Here is a 20,341-nt window from a genome sequence, read left to right as displayed (position 1 = left end):
CAGTCAGATTTTTAAGGGTGTTCGATGATACAGTAGCCCCCCACCTTATCTGCAGGGGATACAAAACTCTTGATGCCTGAACCTGGAGACAGCACCAAACCTTATATATACCATCTATCCCTTTCATTCTCCTTCTTCACAATTTCACAGATAGTTTTGTTTCTGCCGTATAGCTTAGCAATCTCAGCATGTGATTTTTTTCTTTCCTTATTAAGTCAAGAACTTTCACCTTTTTCCTTCAAGGAAGCACTTCATAGCTTCTGTTTGGCATATCTAAATTGCCAGGATCACTACTCTTGCATTTTGGGGCCATTATTAAGTGAAACAAGGGTTCCTTGAACATGAACACTGGAAAACCGATGGTGGATTTGATATCTGAAGCAGCTACGAAGTGGTTAATGAGTGGGTGGTGAATACGGTAGCACTCCTGTGCCTGCAGTTCCACATTGTGTGGATTCAGTTACCTGTAATCAACTGCAGTCTGAAAAATTAAATGGAAATTTCCAGAAATAAACAATTTATAAGCTTTAGATTGCATGCCATCTGAGTAGTATTATGAAATTGTTCTCTTTTGTCCTGCCTGGGGCATGAATTATCTCTTTGTCTAGTGTATCCATGCTGTATACACTGTCTGCCTGTTATTCACTTAGTAGCTGTCTCGGCTGTCAGATGAAAACATCATAGTACATATAGGATTCAGTACTATTTCCAGTTTCAGGCCTCCACAGGGGGTCTCAGAATATATCCCCCAAGGATAAGGGTGGACTACTGGACATCGCTCCTGTGTACCCCGAGAGAAGGCCGTCTACCACAGCACACAAAAATCTTCTGCAGAAGGGATACTACCATGTTTCATGGTTTTCCTTTCTCCCTTGAGTTAATGGCCCAGATCCACATAGGATTTCTCAGTTTCATGGGGGTTTGGAAACACTGTAGAGGAACCAACTCTAAATACCTAACGCTCACAATCTGCTATTAGCAACTCTTCTACATGGCCATTACTGGCTGTGAATGGCTTTGGAAAAGTCAGTTTATTTTTTAGCCTAGGGCATTTCTATCCTCACTAACGCATACATTTTTTCCACTCTAATTCAAATGTATAAACTACGCAGAGATTCAGTTCTCCCACTAACTGTTTCTTTTCCCGAATTATGACAGGTGTGACCTGCAGTCCACCATGCTGTTAGTCATCCCACACAATGAATGGCTTCCATTAGAGTCTGGCTGTTCTCACTGATGTTGGAGGTCAGTGAATAGCACTGACACACAGTGGTAACTCCCACCAAGTCCATTCTATGAAAAGAGCTCCGATTTATGTCAACAGGCAACACCGAAGCCAGAAAGAAAATAGGTATTATGCAAAGGAAAAAAAAGATGTGTAGGAGTAGTTAGAAATGGAAGATTAATAACTTCTACACCAGCACCATTGCCACTCCTTGGAAATATTCTTTAACTGGCAGGGAAAAATTAGAGATTATGTATCCATTGATTCTATAGGAGCAAGTAAAGAGGGTAAACCAAATTTATTCTCCCTGGAAGAAACATCTGCTTATTTCAGAAAGTCAGTGCTCTCAGACCCAGGCAGTTCCTGGGGCTCTCCCTAGGTGTTTACAAATTACTTGTGTGCAAAACGCACCTGAGGAAACAAGGGACACACGGGTCCTTTGTGAAAACTGACTGCCTTAATAACAGCAAAACATAATATTGCCCTGAGTCTAGTGAGGCATGAAACCGCAAGTCTTAGACAGGTCTTCCCAAATCACTCCTGTGAAATCTTCCAGCTTCCTGAAGCCCTCTTTCCCTTTCTGTGCATATGTTTTTCCTCCTCAACACCTTTGAACCAAGCGTTGTCAAAATTCCCTTTCCTCATTTTTATATGTGACAGCTTGAAAATTAAAGGTGAATAGAAAACAAAAGGGAAAAAGATACAAAACATCCAAGAAATGTTGGTCTTTGTTCCCCAATTAGAAAGGACTTTTAATGGCTGACATCAGTATATAACAGCAGTTTATAAAATGATTTTTAAAAATAGGGAAGGGAGAACTGAGGATATTGTGATGGGAGTAGGAAAATTGCAGAACTAGGAGCAGATGGGAGCCTGTTTTGCTCACCTCGGTATCCCCAGCTCACACTGAGTGGTCACTAACGAGCTACGAAATGAAATGGTAAGATTAGCACCAGAGCTGCCTGTCTTTCAGTCTTCTGTAGCTTTTAGACTTTGTGTAAATATTCATAAGTAACAAAATCAGTTATGATTTTCATAAACTCTAAAATTACTTATTTATGAAATATATTTTATTAAGTATTCACTATATGCCCATCACTGTGCTATATATATAAGACTACAGAGAAAAATCTGACGCAAGTCCTACCTATATCTATTGTTAGTCACATAGGGACATTAATCTAATCTATCGTTAGTCACATAGGGACATTACACAAATCTATTGTTGGTCACGTAGGGATATTAACATAGTTTTTTAGTACAATAAGGTGTTGTTGTTGCATTGTTTAAACCTCATATTGGTCACAGAGGATGAAAATAATCAAATACGCACTTCTGCTTGGAACATGGGATGAGGGAAGCTGTGATGCTGATTGTAGCAGTGAAAAGAAAGAAAACAAACCTGAAGCTGTGAAAGATTCATGTGATCCGGATGGACAGTCTAAGCAGAAAAATTATTTAAAAAGCATAGGAGATATCATAAGTACAAGGTTTGAATAAAAAGAATTAGAAGGATTAAAATAGTGTAACTACTAGTTATCGATGATTTGTTATTTGATAAAATACCATCCTCAGAGTATAATAGACTCTATTCATTGATTTCTCACAAAATCCATAAGTGTTTGGCTTGATTTTACATGTCAAGAATTTGAGGCTCAGAAGATCTAGCAATACACAGCAGAATTCAGATTTAAATCCTAGTCTATTTGTGGTGAAAATTGGCATTCTTTTTTTTTTTCCTTTTCACCACCCCTCCACCAGGCAGGGTCTTGCTGTCTCACCCAGACTGGAGTGCAGTAGTATGGTCATAGCTGACTGCAGTTTGAAACTCCTTGGCTCAAGCGATTCTCCTGCATCAGCCTCCTGAGTAGCTGAGACTGCAGACAGGCCACACCACACACAAGTGATTTTTGCTTGTTTGTTTTTCATAGCAATGGGATCTCACTATTTTGCTCAGGCTGGCCTCAAACTCCTGGGGTTAAGTGATCCTCCCACCTTGGCCACCCAAAGTGCTGGGACTGTAGGCATCAGCCACCGTGCCCAGCCCATCACTCTTACCATTACACCAGTGCTGCCAAAACCTTTTAAAATATGTTAGATATAATTAACATGCAATAAAATGCACAGATCTAAAGTATTAAATTTAACAAGCTTTGTCACTGAGTAATCAACACTCAAAACGATATCAATAATATTTTTATTATCAGAAAAAATTTCTGAGCACCCTTTTCTAGTCAATTATTCTATTTCCAAAAGCATACACTTCCTTATTTCTCTCACCCTAGATTATTTTGCCTGTTTTTAAATTTCATAAAATGCAATCAGCATAGGAGGAAGAGAGAGAGAGAGAGAGACAGACAGACAGACAGAGAGAGGTCAATATTCCTTTGTTCAACATTTTTTAATGTAAATATTGGAAGTTTGCTATTTTTTATGCCGAAAAGTATTCCATTGTATTTATAACTCCATAATTTATCTGTCACCTGTTGGCATGTGAGACATTTAAAATCTGATGCTATTATTAAAAAAGGCTGCCTTACAAATTATTTTACAAGCCTTTTTATAAATATATGCTTCCATTTATCTTGGGTAAATGCCTGGGAGTTGAATGTCTGGGTCGTAGGATAGACGGCTGTTTATAAGAAACTGTAACAGTTCTCTATAGTTGGATTAAACCATTTTACACTCTAACGTAAGAATTATGTTAGGAATTAAGAATGCATAAGAATTCCAGGTACTTGACAACCTTGCAAAATTTTGTAGTGTCAGTCTTTTTTGATTTCTGTTATTCTACTGGATGTGAAATGGTGATTGCAATTTTACACTCCAATTAGCAAATATGAGGGTTCCAATGGAGCCATATTATTGCCAAAACTGATAAAGTCAGTCAGCCATTTTTATTTTAGGCATTTCAGTAAATGAGAAATGGTATGTTGTTCATTGTGAGTTTTGTTTGTGTCTTTTCTTTTTAATTAATGGATTTTTTTTTTTTGAGACTGAGTCTGGCTCTGTCCCCCAATAATTAATGGATTATTTTTTAAAGCAGTTGTAGGTTTGCATAAAATATGAGACGAAAGTACAGAGACTTCCCATGTATTCCTTCTCCTCTCCCACCATTTCTGTCCCCCTCCCCCAGCAACCCCCCTATTTTTAATGTTTTGCATTACAGTGGTATATTTGTTACAGTCGATGAGCCAATATCATTAATCAAACTCCCTAGTTTACATTAGTATTCACTCTTTATGTATACATTTTATGGGTTTTGACAATTGTGTAATAGCAGACGTCTGTGTCCACCATTGCATTATTTTACAAAATAGTTTTACTGCCCTAAAAAACCTGTGCTTTCTCCCACCGAACCTCTGGCACATTTTGATCTTTTTACCTTCTCCGTAGTTGTGCGTTTTCCAGAATATATGTAGCGAGAATCATAAAATGTGTAGCCTTCCAGATTGGCTTCTTTCACTTAGCAATACACATTTAATATTCCTCATTTTGTGGCCTGATAACTCATGTTTTTCTTCTTATCTAATAGACCTTGTTTTGTAGAGCAGTTTTCAGTTCACAGCAGAATTAAGCCAAAACTACAGCAAATTTCCATACACCCCTTGATTCCCCCAGCACACACACGATCTGCCTCAATATCAAGATCCTCCAGCAAAATTGTATGCTTCTCCCAGCTGATGAACATCAGTTGACATGTCATTATCACCCAAAGTCTGTAGTTCACATTATGTTATTGTACATTCCATGTTTTCACAAATGTCTAATGTAGTACATCCACCATTATAGGACAACACGGGATAGTCTCCTAGCTCCCAAATCCTCCGTGCTCTACCTATTTATCCCTCCTCTCCCCTACAAACACCTGGCAACTACTGATTTTTGTGCTGTCTCCATAGTTTTACCTTTTCTGGAATGTAACCTAGTTGGACACATACAGTATGTATCCTTTTCAGACTGACTTCTTTCACTTAATAATATGCATTTTAGTTACTTCCAGATATTTTTATAGCTTAATAGCTCATTTTTTTCAATGATGAATAATATTCCACTGTCTGGATGTACCAGAATTTATTTACCCATTCACCTAATGAAGGACATCCTGGTTGCTGCCAAGATTTACCCATTATGAACAAACCTGTTATAAACATCCATGTGCAGGTTACCTTTTTTTTATTTTTATTTTTTGAGACCAAGTCTCGCTCCATCACCCAGGCTGGAGTGCAGTGGCGCGATCTCTGCTCACTGCAAGCTCCGTCTCCCAGGTTCAGGCTATTCTCCTGCCTCAGCCTCCCGAGTAACTGGGACCACAGGCGCCCGCCACCACGCCTGGCTTTTTTTTTTTTTTTTTTTTTTTTTTTTGAGACGGAGTCTCGCTCTGTCGCCCAGGTTGGAGTGCTGTGGCCGGATCTCAGCTCACTGCAAGCTCCGCCTCCCGGGTTCACGCCATTCTCCTGCCTCAGCCTCCCGAGTAGCTGGGACTACAGGCGCCCGCCACGGCGCCCGGCTAGTTTTTTGTATTTTTTTTAGTAGAGACGGGGTTTCACCATGCTAGCCAGGATGGTCTCGATCTCCTGACCTTGTGATCCACCCGTCTTGACCTCCCAAAGTGCTGGGATTACAGGCTTGAGCCACCGCGCCCGGCTGGTCTTATTTTTAGAGACAGGGTTTCACCGTGTTAGCCAGGATGGTCTCGATCTCCTGCACTCGTGATCTGCCCGCCTCAGCCTCCCAAAGTCCTGGGATTACAGGCGTGAACCACCACGCCCGGCCGCAGGTTACTAATTTCTTTTTGTCACTGAATAATCTTTTATTGTATATATGTGCCATAGTCTATTTATCCGTTTACCTCTTGGAGGACATTTTGGTTGCTTAAAAGTTTTAGCAATTATGGACAAAAAAGTATTAAAAATGTACAGATTCCTGTGTAGACAGAAGTTTTCAACCTACTTGGTTGAAAATACTAAGCAGCACAATTGCTTGCTTGTATTTTGAAAATATATTTAGTTTTACAAGAAGCTGACAAAACTGTCTTTGGAAATGACTGTGCCGTCTTGCATTCTCACTGGCAATGAACGAGACTTCCTGTTGCTGCATATTCGTGTCAGCGGTTTGAATTTTAGCCATTCTCATTGGTGCATAGTGAGTGGTGTTTTGTTGCTTTAATTTGCAATTCCATTATGACACATGACATTGAGTGTGTGTCATATATATCTCTCTATATATCCTATGTCATATATATCAATATCATATATCATATATATCAATATGTATCTATATATATCTTCTTTGGTGCAGTGTCTGTTCAGATCTTTCCCTCATTTTATAATTGAGTTGTTATTTTATTGCTGATTTTGAAAAGAATTTTTATATATTTTTGGTACTAGTATTTTATCAGATACATATTTTCATTTATAGTTTTCATATTTATCTTCATAATGGTTCGTTATGAGAACTTTTTAATGTACTTAAAGACCATTTGTATACCTTTTTTGAATATTTTATTCTGTTGCCAACTTTTTTTTTTTTTTGAGACGGAGTCTTGCTCTGTAGCCCGGGCTGGACTGCAGTGGCCGGATCTCAGCTCACTGCAAGCTCCGCCTCCCGGGTTTACGCCATTCTCCTGCCTCAGCCTCCCAAGTAGCTGGGACTACAGGCGCCCGCCACCGCGCCCGGCTAGTTTTTTGTATTTTTAGTAGAGACGGGGTTTCACCGTGTTAGCCAGGATGGTCTCGATCTCCTGACCTCGTGATCCGCCCGTCTCGGCCTCCCAAAGTGCTGGGATTACAGGCTTGAGCCACCGCGCCCGGCCTGTTGCCAACTTTTTAATTGGTTGTCTTTTTGTTATTGATTTTAACAGAAATCACAGTATTCAGATTCTTTATTTCCTTAATGGATAGTTTGGATAAATTCTGTTTTTAAGGCTTTTTTCCCAATTTCATCAAAGTTTTCAAGTTTATTAACTAAAATGTGTCAATCTCCCTTTATTAATGATTAAAAATCCAATCATTAAATAACAAAGTTAACAATTTCCCTTTATTAAAGGGAGGATAGCACAATCTCCCTTTAACAGCTGTAAAATATGTGATATTGCCCTTTGTTCATTCCTGATACGAGTGATTATTTCTTCCCTCTTCGTGTTTTCTTAACATTTTTTTTTTACTAGTATTACTAGGAGTTACCATGTTTTTTACTCTTTCCAGAGAATCAGCTGTTGACTTGCTTAATTTTCTCTGTTTGTTTTCTATTTCAGTTATTTCAGTTCTTTATTTCTATTCTGTACATTTGTTGTTGTTGTTGTTGTTGAGACAGTCTTGCTCTGTCGCCCAGGCTGGAGTGCAGTGGCGCGATCTCAGCTCACCGCAAGCTCCGCCTCCCGAGTTCACGCCATTCTCCTGTCTCAGCCTCCGGAGTAGCTGGAGTAGCTGGGACTACAGGCACCTGCCACCACACCCAGCTAATTTTTTGTATTTTTAGTAGAGACGGGGTTTCACTGTGTTAGCCAGGATCGTCTCGATCTCCTGACCTCGTGATCCGCCCGCCTCGGCCTCCCAAAGTGCTGGGAATACAGATGTGAGCCACCTTGCGCCCGGCCTATTCTGTACATTTTTCTACTTTCTTTTTATTTTATTCCTGTTTTTTGCATTCTTAATGTATAAGCTTATGTCATTGATTTTAAGTATATTCTCTTTTGTGGTACAGATATTTAAAGCTATAAAAGTTATCTTTCAGCCCTATTATAGCAGCATCTTACACATTTTGGGTTTCTTTTTTATAATTTATTTCTTTTTGTTCTTTCTTTCTTACTTTCTTTCTTTCTTTTTTTTTTGAGACGGAGTCTCACTCTGTTGCCAGGTTGGAGTGCAGTGGTGCAATCTCGGCTCACTGCAACCTCTGCCTCCCAGGTTCAAATGATTCTCTTGCCTCAGCCTCCTGAGTAGCTGGGACTATAGGTGCCCACTGCCACCCTCAGCTAATTTTTGTATTTTTAGTAGAGACGAAGTTTCACCGTGTTGGCCAGATGGTCTCGATCTCTTGACCTCATGATCCACCCACCTCCGCCTCCCAAAGTGCTGGGATTACAGGCATGAGCCACCATGCCTGGCCAGTTATTTCAAAATATAATTTGTATTGTGATTTCTTCTTTGACTCATGGGCTGTTTTTAATTTTGTGGTTTAATTTCCAAACATTAGGATATTTTACACAAATTTTACTAATATTAATTATGAATATAATACTATTGTGATAAAAGAGTATGCCCGATTTGGCTTGAGTCATTTTTACATTACAACTTGGTTTAATGACCAGCATTGAGTCTGTTTAAAATATTCTTTGAGCGCTTGAAAACAAATGCATTCTGCTGTTGTGAGCTAGATCTATGAATGTCGTTCAGGTCTAGCTGGTTGAACATACTGTTCATATCTTCAGTATGTTCACTGATTTTTAAAATCTGATCACTCAAAGAAGTATGTTAACATTTCCAAATATGGTTGTAGACTTGTCTATTTCCCCCCCCTTAGTTTGGCAATTTAACTTAATATAGTGTTATCTCTTTTATTAGGTCATACACATTACATATGTGATTATGTCTTTTTAGTGAATTAGTTCTTCATTCTCACAAAATATCTCCCTTAGTTCTGTTCATACTCCTTGTTTTGAAGTCTACTGTGTCTAATACTAGCAGAGCCACCCCAGCTTTCTTAAGCTTTGTAGTTATGTCCTCTGTTTATTTGCATCCTTTTAACTATCAACCTGCCCAAGTCTATATATATATGAAAGAAAGGGAGAGAAAGAAATGGTAAGGAATCGGCTCATGTGATTATGGAGGCTGGCAAGTCCCAAAATCTACAGCACGAGAGTCAGCAAGCTGGAGACTGAGGACAGCCACTGGTTTAGTTCCAGTATGTGCCCAAGAGCTAAGAACTTGGAAAGCCGAGAGTGTAGTTTAAGTCCAAAGGTTGGCAGGCTCACAACCATAAAAAAAATCAATGTGTCAGTTCAAATCCAAAGACAGGAAAAAACCCGATGTCTCAGTTAAAAGGACATTAGGCAGAAAGAATTCTCTCTTACTTGAGGAAGAATCAACCTTCTTGTTGTATTCAAGCCTTCAACAGGTTAGATGGGGCCCGCCTACATCAATGAGGGTAATCTGTGTTACTCAGTCTACCAATTCGAATGTTAATTGCATCTGAAATATTATCACAGGAACACACAAAATCATATTTGACCAAATATCTGGACACTACATGGCCCAGTCAAATTCCCGCATAAATTTAATCATCACACTGAGGTTATCATTTTTAAATCTATTTTAGTAATGTCTTCCATTTTTCATGGAACATTTAATGTAATTACTGACAGGGTAGAGTATAAGTTGACTGTGTTGGTACTTCTTTTATCTGTATGCTATCATTTGTTTCACATTTGTGGCTAATTAAATATTTTAGTATTCCATTTTATCTTCTGCATTGGCTTTTGGTTTATATCTTCTTTGTTTTTTCAATGGTTACTCTACATGTTATATAATATGCATCTTTAATTTAGTACTGTCTACCTCAAAAATACTATCTACTTCATTAATAAGAGCTTTACAATGTATAATTCCAGTTAAACTTCTCACAACTGTTGTGTTCTCATTGTCATTTATTTTACATCTATATTTACTTTAAAACCCCGCAATATGTAGCTATTCCTTTTACTTTAAATAGCCAGTTATCTTTTTAAAAATTATGTGTATATATATATATACATATGAAGATATTATGTATCTATCTATGTATCCATCTATGTATCTATCATCTGTCTATCTATCTATATGAAGTCCTTGCTTTAAACAATATTTAACTGATATTTACATGCACAGGGAAAGTGCAACTTACTTTGCACAATTCTATGGTAGCTGAGATATTCTGCAAAGCAAAATACTGTTTTAATATGCATGAGTTGCAGTCAACACACTATTGTGCAAAATGAGGACTACCTGCATTATATTTATGTGTGTGTGTATGTGTGTGTGTTTAATTTTAATTACAAAAATATTTGTATGTGATATATTATATGTAAAGCATATTATATCAAATATATTAAACTAATATAAACATAATTGTGTGTACATTGCATATACTTTTTCATTCAATGAAATTTATTGAGCACTTACTATATAACAAGTAGTCCTGTAGGTTCTGGAAATACATCACTGAAGCATACAGGCAAAACTCTCAGCCCTTCTAGAGCTCATATTCTAGTATGGGGAGAGAGACAATAAATATAGTAAGCACATTGTAGTACATGCTATAAGGTAATAAAAGCTATGGAGACAAAGAAACAGGAAGCCATCGCAGAGAATATGACATTTTGCAAAGTCTTGAAGGAGAGGCAGGCTAGATGCAACATTAAGATTCATGGAGGGATATAGTTTAGCATATGGCAAAAAGTGGGTTGCCATATGGGAAAATCTGATTAAAGGCATTGGTGACTAGGAATCCATTACAGCTATCTCCAGGAGAAGCCTAGAGAACTGGAGATTCGCTGGGCAATGACTAGCACCTGGCTGCTTGATGAAAAGGGAACTCAAGTGGCAACATCCAAAGCAGAAATGAAGTAAGCAAAGTAGCCATCTTCATTAAGGCAATGGATTAAGAAATGACATATTGGGTCCCAGCACTCTGTTCACCTGGATGGTCTTGCACAGCGGATGCAGGGTAGTTGAGGATTATCTCTAGATCCTACTCGCTAGTTTGGAGGAAGTGTCCCAGTATCCTATGGAGAAGTTTTGAATAATAGACAATTAGAAAGAAAGGCTTGTGAGGTTTCTGTACTCATACCTGGGTACTCAGTGCTTTTTTGGCAGTTTCTCGTTCATTCTTTAATTTCAGATGGGTGTAATGAAGAGAAGATTCAGCTCTTTTTCATATTGTGCTTTTAAGAAGAGAATTAGACTAAGCACATAACTTGTTTTCATACACGTATAATGCATATTAAATAATTGTAAATGCCTATGAGTGGCACGTTTCATTACAGACACACACACACACAGAAACACACATACACACATTATGTACTTTCTGGTTCCCTTCATACCTTCTGCATATCCAGGCTTCCATCTACTATCAGTTTCTGTTTTTTCTTTTTTGAGACGGAGTCTGGCTCTGTCACACAGGCTGGAGTGCAGTGGCACGATCTCGACTCACTGCAAGCTCTGCCTCCCGGGTTCACGCCATTCTCCTGCCTCGGCCTCCCGAGTAGCTGGGACTACAGGCGCCTGCCACCACGCCCGGCTAATTTTTTGTATTTTTAGTAGAGACAGGGTTTCACCATGTTAGATAGGATGGTCTCAATCTCCTGACCCCGTGATCTGCCCGCCTCGGCCTCCCAAAGTGCTGGGATTACAGGTGTGAGCCACCGTGCCTGGCCTATCAGTTTCTTTCAGCCTGAAAAACAATCCTTAGCATTTCTCATAGTGTAGACCAGCATGAAACAAATCCCCTCAGTCTTTGTCTGATGATGACTTTATTTCACTTTCATTTTGTAAATAAATTTTGTTGGATATAGTATTATAAACAGACAATTTTATTTTTCCTTAAACCAGACACATAGACCAATGGAACAGCATTAATAACACACAAATTAACCCACTCATTTAGAGCCAACTGATATTCAATAAAGGTACCAAAATATACAATGAGGAATGGGCAGTCTCTTCAATAAAGGTTGTTGGAAGAACTGGATATTCTTGTGCAAAAAAATGAAATTAGACCCTTATTCACCAAATACAAAAATTGACTCAATATGGATGAAATATTTAAATGTAAGACCTGAAAATATAAAACTACTAGAAGAAATCATAGCAGAAAAGCTCTATGACATTGATTTGGGCACTGATTTTTTGGATAAGCCTCAAAAGCACAAGCAACAAAAGCAAAAATAGATAAATGGGATTATATCAAACTAACAAGCTTCTGCACAGCAAAGGAAAGAATCCACAAAGTGAAGAGACAACCTACAGAATAGGATAAAATATCTGCAAATTATATATCTGATAGGAGGTTAATATTCAGAACTTATAAGAACCTCAAAGAGGCTGGTGTAGTGGCTCATGCTTGTAATCCCAGCATTTTGGGAGGCCAAAGTGGGCAGATCACTTGAGGCCAGGAGTTCAAGACCAGTCTTGCCAACATGGTGAAACCCCTTCTCTACCAAAAAATACAAAAATTATCTGGGCATGGTGGCACATAGCTATAATCCCAGCTACTTGTGAGGCTGAGGCAGCAGAATCGCTTGAACCCGGGAGGCGGAGGTTGCAGTGAGTTGAGATTGTAGCACTGCACTCCAGCCTGGGCGACAGAGCAAGACTCCATCTAAAAACAAAACAAAACGAAAAAAAACCCTCAAATAATTAAATAGCAAAAATCCCAATAATCAGGTTTAAAAACGGGCAAAATACAAACATAGACATTTCTCAAAAGAAGATATACGAATGGCCAAGAAGCATATGAAAAAGTACTTGACATCACTAACCATCGGGGAATGCAAACCAAAATTACAATGAAATATTTCACTGCAGTTTGAATGGCTATTATCAAAAAGACCATCCACCCCTGCAAAAACAAACAAAAAACCAACAAATGTTGGCAAGGATGTGAAGAAAAGTAAATCATTATATGTTGATAGTGGGAATGTAAATTATTGTAGCCATAATGAAGATAGTATGAAGGTTTCTTAAAAAATTAAAAAATTGAACTGTCATATCATCTAGTAATCCCACTACTGAGCCTATGTTTAAAACTATAATCAAGATGTCAAGGTAACAGCTGCACTCCCATGTTTACTGCAGTATATTCACAATAGCCAAGATATAGAATCAACCTAAGTGTGCATCAATGGATAAATGGAAAAATAAACTGTGTTTATGTACACAACTGAATACTATTCATTCATAAAAAGAAGGAAGCCCTGTGATTTGCAACAGGACAGATGAATCTGGAGGAGACTGTGTTCAATGGGATAAGGCAGACACAGAAAGACAAATACTGTATGTTTTCACTCGTGGAATTTTAAAAAGTTGATCACATAGAAGTAGAGAGTAGAATGGTGATTATCAGAGGCTAGAGTGGCTAGAAGAAAGGGAGGGTTAGGGATATGTTGGTCAAAGGGTACGTATTTACAGTTAGATATGAGGAATAATTTCAAGAGATCTATTGTACAAAATAGTGTATATGATGATGATATATTGTCATATACACTATTGATATATTGTATATGACATATGATATAGTGTATATTGTCATATACACTATTGATATATTGTTTTCTTGAAAAATGTTTAAGGGAGTGGATATTAACTATTCTCACAAAAATGATAACTACATGAGATAATGCACTTCTTTATTAGCTAGATTTAACTATTCCACAGTGTTATCTATATATGTAGACATACATAGCAGAACAAAACAGTATGCTGTGTAGGATAAATATATACAATTTTATCTGTCAATTTAAAAAGTAGAATAAATGTTAAAATGAACGAGATATTTTGTCATTGTCTCATTGCAATAAGACATCATTATTCTTTGTTTCACTGTATTGTAATGTTCTCTCCCATCCAGCTACTTTTAAGATTTTATCTTTGGTTTTCAGCAGTTGGACAATAATAAACAAAGGTGTAAATTTCTATGTATTTATCCTGACTGGGATTCACTGAGCATATTGGGTAGATAGGATAATACATTTCATCATTTTTACAAAATGCATGGCCATTATCACTGCAAATAACTCTTCTTGCTTATTTTCTCTCCTATTGTCCTGAACCTCCGATTACAAATGTGTTATGAATATATTTTTAAATTGCCTCATGGCTCTTCAATGCCTTCACTCTTTCTCTCTCTCTTCCTTTGTGCTTCAATTTGGATGCTTTTCACTCCGCCTTCACACTCCCTGATTGTCTCTTTTGCTGCTGTATTCAGTCTGCTATGAAGTGTATTGAATGAATTCGTCATTTTGATGTTGTATTTTTCTTTAATAACATTCCTGTTTGTCCTTTTTGTAGTTATCTTTTTGCTGTAATCCTCATTTGCTCATGTATGTTGTCTACCTTTTGCACTAGATGCTTAAACATATTATCATAGTTCTTTTAAAGTTTTTCCTTGCCGATTCACACATTTAGATTACCTCTAAGACTTCTTTTACTGGTTGTTTCCTTGCTTGTTCATGCATCACATTTTTCTACCTCTTCCTATGTTTCTTAATATTTTTTATCAGGAGATAATGTGTATGAACAAATAGAGACTGAAGAAAGTGATATTTACTCCCAGAAAAAGTGCACTCTTTCTTCTATCAGACCAATAATACGTGGGACTGAAACAATCTAATACACAGTTGAGTTAGATATGACATTTTTTTGCAACTAAGATTCAGCTCCACACCGATAATTTCACATATTTTGAGGGTGAGAGGAAGACATTCCTCTAAGCAGAGCTCAAATTTAAGACCAGTGAGACTTCAGATATTTCTGTTTGCATTAGCCCCGGCTGCTTGTTTTATGTTTTATGAATACAGGGAATCTCTCTGTCTCTGTCTTTTGCTGTCCTCTCCTCTCTCCTGCTTGTATTTTTTTTTTCTTTAAACCTACTTGCCAGTTTTGTTGTTGTTGTTGTTCAATGGGGAGTTTTCTTTACTCTCCAACGCTATTTCTGGCTTTTCCTGTAGCCGTAGGATATTACTCTTCTTCTTAATTCTCTGCTTCTAGTCTTTGTCAGCCCATTGAACTCAAGGAAGATTTTGTGCACCTTGGGAGGATTGCTTCAGTTCTCTTTTTCTGCACATAATCCCTGTGGGCTGCCACCTTGCACTCAGGTAGCATCTGTGCACCCTAGAGGGTCTTTCTCAGCGTCCTGTATCATGACAGCCTTCTCCTAGCCAGTACCTTGCGTTGAGGAAACAGTCCATGACTCTTCACCTCCCCAGCCCTGCTCTCAGCCATTGGTGTGCTCCTCTTATGCAGTTAATGAAAGCCCTGAAGGAGTGATTTGGCAAGGTGGATTTTGACTTCCTTCAGACTCCTTGCAATTCTAAACTGTCGCGCTAAATAACACGCAGTCAATACGAATTAGTTAATAGTTTGGCCGTTTTCTCAATGCAGCCATCCGTGGGGAGCAGATTCCTATTTCTGCATTATGCCCAGAGGGGATTAAAGTAGCAGTGAGGCTCTTTGCTTCTAGAAAGCGCTTGTTGTTTCTGGAGTTTAATTCATTTATGTTTCTCTGTGTCTTCAGCTGTTTGATAATTTTATACTTTATCCATATTTCTCTTATGATTAGTGTGGAACTTTTAGCTTCCAGCCTAGAAGTCCTTTCCAAACCTTTTAGCCAAAGAATCCCTAAAAGGCGTAGAGGATTCATCATGGTGAAATCGAACTGGAGATACCACTGTAATGACCCTGCTTACCCCTGAAATTTCCTTGACAGCTAATGATTTGTATTAAAAGTTTACCCAAAAAGGACACTCTACTTCAAAACATGACAGGGTCAAAGAAAAAAGGTTCCAGTGCCCTAACCTAAGAGTCATTAGGGCTCCATCTTCATTTTAGTGTAAAAAACACTTTAACTCTACCACACTCTACTATCAGTCTGAGAACTACGTATCTGTCCCCCAAGTTGTGAAACACTTAGGGCAGCACAGAATGGGAAATGCGTGACAAAGAGCACTGTTGTTACGGCCAACACAGAAAATCACTAAGTCTATTGCGGGCTTGAGCCTACAAAGGAGAGAGGGAGCAATTGGAAAGATATTTGGATGAGCTGAAAGAAAGTTGCTGTCTTCAAGGAGATGTGGTGTGGTGGTGGAAGAGCTGTATTTTTACTTAATAAAACGCACAAACACAGAGAGACGGTATCTAGAAACCACCTATGAACAGTAGAAGAACAAAGCATGGAAGCGGCTTCTCTCATTGTCTAGATTTCCTCATGAATGAGGACAGGGTGAGCTTGAGGACAATGAGGGTAGATTGGATTGCGCTGTTGGGAAGAGGAGGCAGATTTGACCAGGGTCTGGCAGATGCATTTCCCAATGAGTTAGGAGTACACAAATGTGCAGAAGTTTTGATCCTCAGTGGACAGATGAAGGAAAGAGATGTTGGACTCATGGGAGCTTGGGATGTGTCATATACAAGTCACAGGCAATCAAGTGGAGTTACAAGGAGGAAGGGTGCGTAGGGCATACCACTTAACCCCTTAGTTCTTAAGTGTGATTTAACCCCTTAGCTCTTCCTTTCCACACCCAATCTTTTTTTTTTTCTCTTTGCCACCCTACTTCTCAGACTCTCATGAAATATACAGTATCCTCAGGCCTGCTTCTCACTATCTGCCCTCCATTGTGTTGTTAAGTACATCCTTGGGCTTCACTATATGTTGAAAAGTTCTTTGTGGCTTCTTATCCCCACATTCTTTGGTTCTGTCATGAGCATCTCCTGAAAACTAAATTCCCATTCCAAGAGTTTCTGAAGAACCACGCATCTGATGGGAAGGGAGAAATGGAATCAGTCACAAGGTGGCAGAGTTCAGCTACACCCTTCACCAACAGCCTGGCGAGACCTCAATTTCTTCTTGAACCAGTGTGGGGGGTTTTGGGGTTGAAGTTCCTCTTGTTCTGCTGGGTATACTGAGAATGGAGAATCAGGATTGACACCAGCTCTACTGAGCTCCCTCAAGGCTGGGCGGGGCTGAGGTTCCAGCAGGGGTGCCCATGAGAATGCATCTTCCAAATACACCCAAGGAAATTTGCCTGGTGAAAGGTGAAGGGGATTGGACAGAGCAGTATCACCTGCACATTTGGTTCTGCCTGGATAAGGGACTATTGAATTTCTTAGTAAACAAACAAGTAATAAAACAAACATGAAATGGAAGCGGGTGGGTGTGTAAAGAGAGTTTCTGAATGAGCCATATCGGCTGGGGAGAAGGACGTGACCCTCGGCAGCTCTCTGCTACATTCCATCTCCCTCAATCAATTCCATCCACATGGGTCTCCTTGCAGACCTTGGATCCAGTCCCAGCACCTGGACAATTGCAGAGGCAATGCCTTCTGTTCTAAATGCTTTACTCCTTCACCAAGAAATTCCCGTAGCTCACTCCCTCGTGTCTTTCAGGGCTCCGCCCAAGGGTCATCTCCTCAGAGAGGCCTTCCCTGACAACCCTGTTAATCTTAGTCCCTTATTCTACTCGAAGAGTTGTGACTCGAAGTTTTCTTGTACTTGGAAAATGTGCGTTACCTATCTTCTTCCCCTAGACTCTATGGTCCATGCTGGCAGGGACTTTGGATCCTTCATTCAGTGCTGTAGCCCATGTTTCTAGGACAAATATTGGCACACACACATGTTCAGTCATGATTTTATTTATTGATTAATCAATGAATGCATGAAAGCACACACACAAAACCAACATGCTGAGAGTGGCTATTTTCTTCTCCTGCAAGTAGGTTCTCTTTACACCTTTCAGAATTTTATTTTACAGAATTTTCTAAATTCTATACAGTTTCTAGGTCCAGACCACCTTGGATGAAAAAATCCCAGTGAGGTCATTAACAAGCTAGTGATCAAGAGGATATGAGTTAATATCTGTGTTTCTCAGTTCCCTCCTCTGTAAAATGCTGGTAATAATAACAAGTACTTGTTGCTTGTTGAAAGGATCACGTATTAAGTGTTTTGTAAGCATGAGCCATTGCGGCTGTTATCATTATTACTATGCTATCATATCATGAGGACAGTTATGATTTTACAGACTTACAGAAGTGCATCCTTTCTCTTTTTATGATATACCATTTATAATCTGCTTATTGTAAAATGTTGGATTTTAGTTTTCTCACATTATCAGGCACATTGTGTATTCAAGAGGATGAGTGCCATACTTTTTCTTTAAAAATAATTATTAAAAAAATATAGTTCTGGCCAGGCGTGATGGCTCATGCCTGTAATCCCAGCCCTTTGGGAGGCCGAGACAGGCACGTCAGGAGGTCAGGAGGTGGAGACCATCCTGGCTAACACGGTGAAACTCCGTCTCTACCAAAAACACAGAAAATAAACTGGGTATGGTGGCGTGCACCTGTAGTCCCAGCTACTTGGGAGGCTGAGGCAGGAGAATCCCTTGAACCCTGGAGGCGGAGGTTGCAATGAGCTGGGATCGCGCCACTGCACTCCAGTCTGGGTAACAGAGCAAGACTCCATCTCAAAAGAAAAAAAAAAGAAAAAAAAGAAATATATAGTTCTATCTCTGGCACTACTATTAGCATTTGTTTATTTAAAATTTTCATTTTGGAATAATTTTAGACGTACATGAAAGTTGCAAAAATAGTATGGGGAGTTCCTATGTCTGTTTTATCCAGCTTCCCCCAGTGATGCTAATTTACATAAGCATAGTAAAAATAATCAAAACTATGAAATTAACATTGGTATACTACTAATAAATAAACTACAGACCTTATTCAGATTTTGCCAGTTTTGAAATGCACTCATTTCTGAAGGAGTGTATTTCTATGAAATATTACATGGATAGACTTGTGTAACCATCAGCATAGTCAGGATACAGAACTGTTCCCTCTTCACAAAGAAATTCTCTCTTACGCCTTTTCAGTCACAGCTGCCCACTAATCTTGGAAACCACTTATCTGTTATATTCAATGCTATAAATTTGTCATTTCTAGAATGTTATTAAATTGGTATTGTAGAGTATGCAACCCTTTGATATTTCTTTTGCTCTGAATACATATAAGGCCTTTCAGATACAGTCAAGTTGCTATGTGTAACAACATTTAGTTCCTTTCTGTTGCTGAGTAATATTCTGTTGATTATATGTACCACAGTTTATCTATTTGCATCCATTTGCATTTTGAAAACTATATGGCTTGTTTCTAATTGTAGGTCATTGCAACATAGTTTTGGTATGAACATATGCCTTTATTTCTGTAGAGTAAATACCCCAGAATAGAATAATCGGGTTACATTTAAGGATATATATCACTTTGTAAGAAACTGCCAACCCATTTTGCAGAGTGGTGTATGTATGATTGTACATTTCACTGCACTATGTGAGACTTCCAGTTACTTCATATCCTCTCTTGGATATTGACAATATATTTTCTTTCTTTTTCTTATTTTTATTTTTATTTTTTGAGACAGAGTCTTGCTTTGTCGCCCAGGCTGGAGTGCAGTGGCACGATCTCAGCTCGCTGCAAGCTCCACCTCCCAGGTTCATGCCATTCTCCTGCCTCAGCCTCCTGAGTAGCTGGGACTACAGGCGCCCACCACCACGTCCGGCTAATTTTTTGTATTTTTAGTAGAGACTGGGTTTCACTGTGTTAGCCAGGATGGTCTTGAACTCCTGACTTTGTGATCCGCCTGCCTCGGCCTCCCAAAGTGCTGAGATCACAGGCGTGAGCCACCGCACCTGGTCCATAGTATATTTTCTTTTGTTATAATTTACAATATATTTTATTGTATTTTACATTTCTGTGTATAGTGATACATTTTTGTGACATTAGTTTGCATTTTCCTAATGGCTAATGGTGTTGACCATTGTATTTTTTGTTTATGTGTTTCTTTGCCATCCATCTACTGGTTCAATCTTTGACTATTTTCTAATTGGATTATTTGTTTTCTTAATGTTGAGTTTAGAGAGTTGTTTATATATTCTGGATATAAATCCTTCTGTGGACTTGAGGTTTGCAAATACATTCCCCAAGTCTGTGTCTTTTTATTCTCTTAACAGTATCTTCAAGAGAATAATAGCTTTTAATTTTGTTGAGGTCAAATTGATCAGGTTCTTTCTTTGCTGGATTATGGTTTTGGTGTGTAAGATCTCTCCATCTAACACCATTTTATGATAATTTTCCACCTGTGTTTTCTTTGAAAAGTTTTATAGTTTCACATTTTCCATTTAGAACTTTGAATTTATTTTTGTATAAGGTGTGGGGCTTATGTTGAAGATTTGGGGGTTTGTTGGTGCATGCTGATACCTAATTGCTCCAACATCATTTGCTGAAAGACTATCCTTCCATTGAATTACTTTTGCGCCTTTGTCAAAAATCAGTTGACTGTACTTGTGTGGTTCTAATTCTGAGTTATCTAT

The sequence above is a fragment of the Chlorocebus sabaeus genome, chromosome 26 (genome assembly GCF_047675955.1).
Source record: "Chlorocebus sabaeus isolate Y175 chromosome 26, mChlSab1.0.hap1, whole genome shotgun sequence".
In the NCBI taxonomy this organism is placed as follows: domain Eukaryota; kingdom Metazoa; phylum Chordata; class Mammalia; order Primates; family Cercopithecidae; genus Chlorocebus; species Chlorocebus sabaeus.
This window is presented reverse-complemented; position numbering follows the sequence as displayed.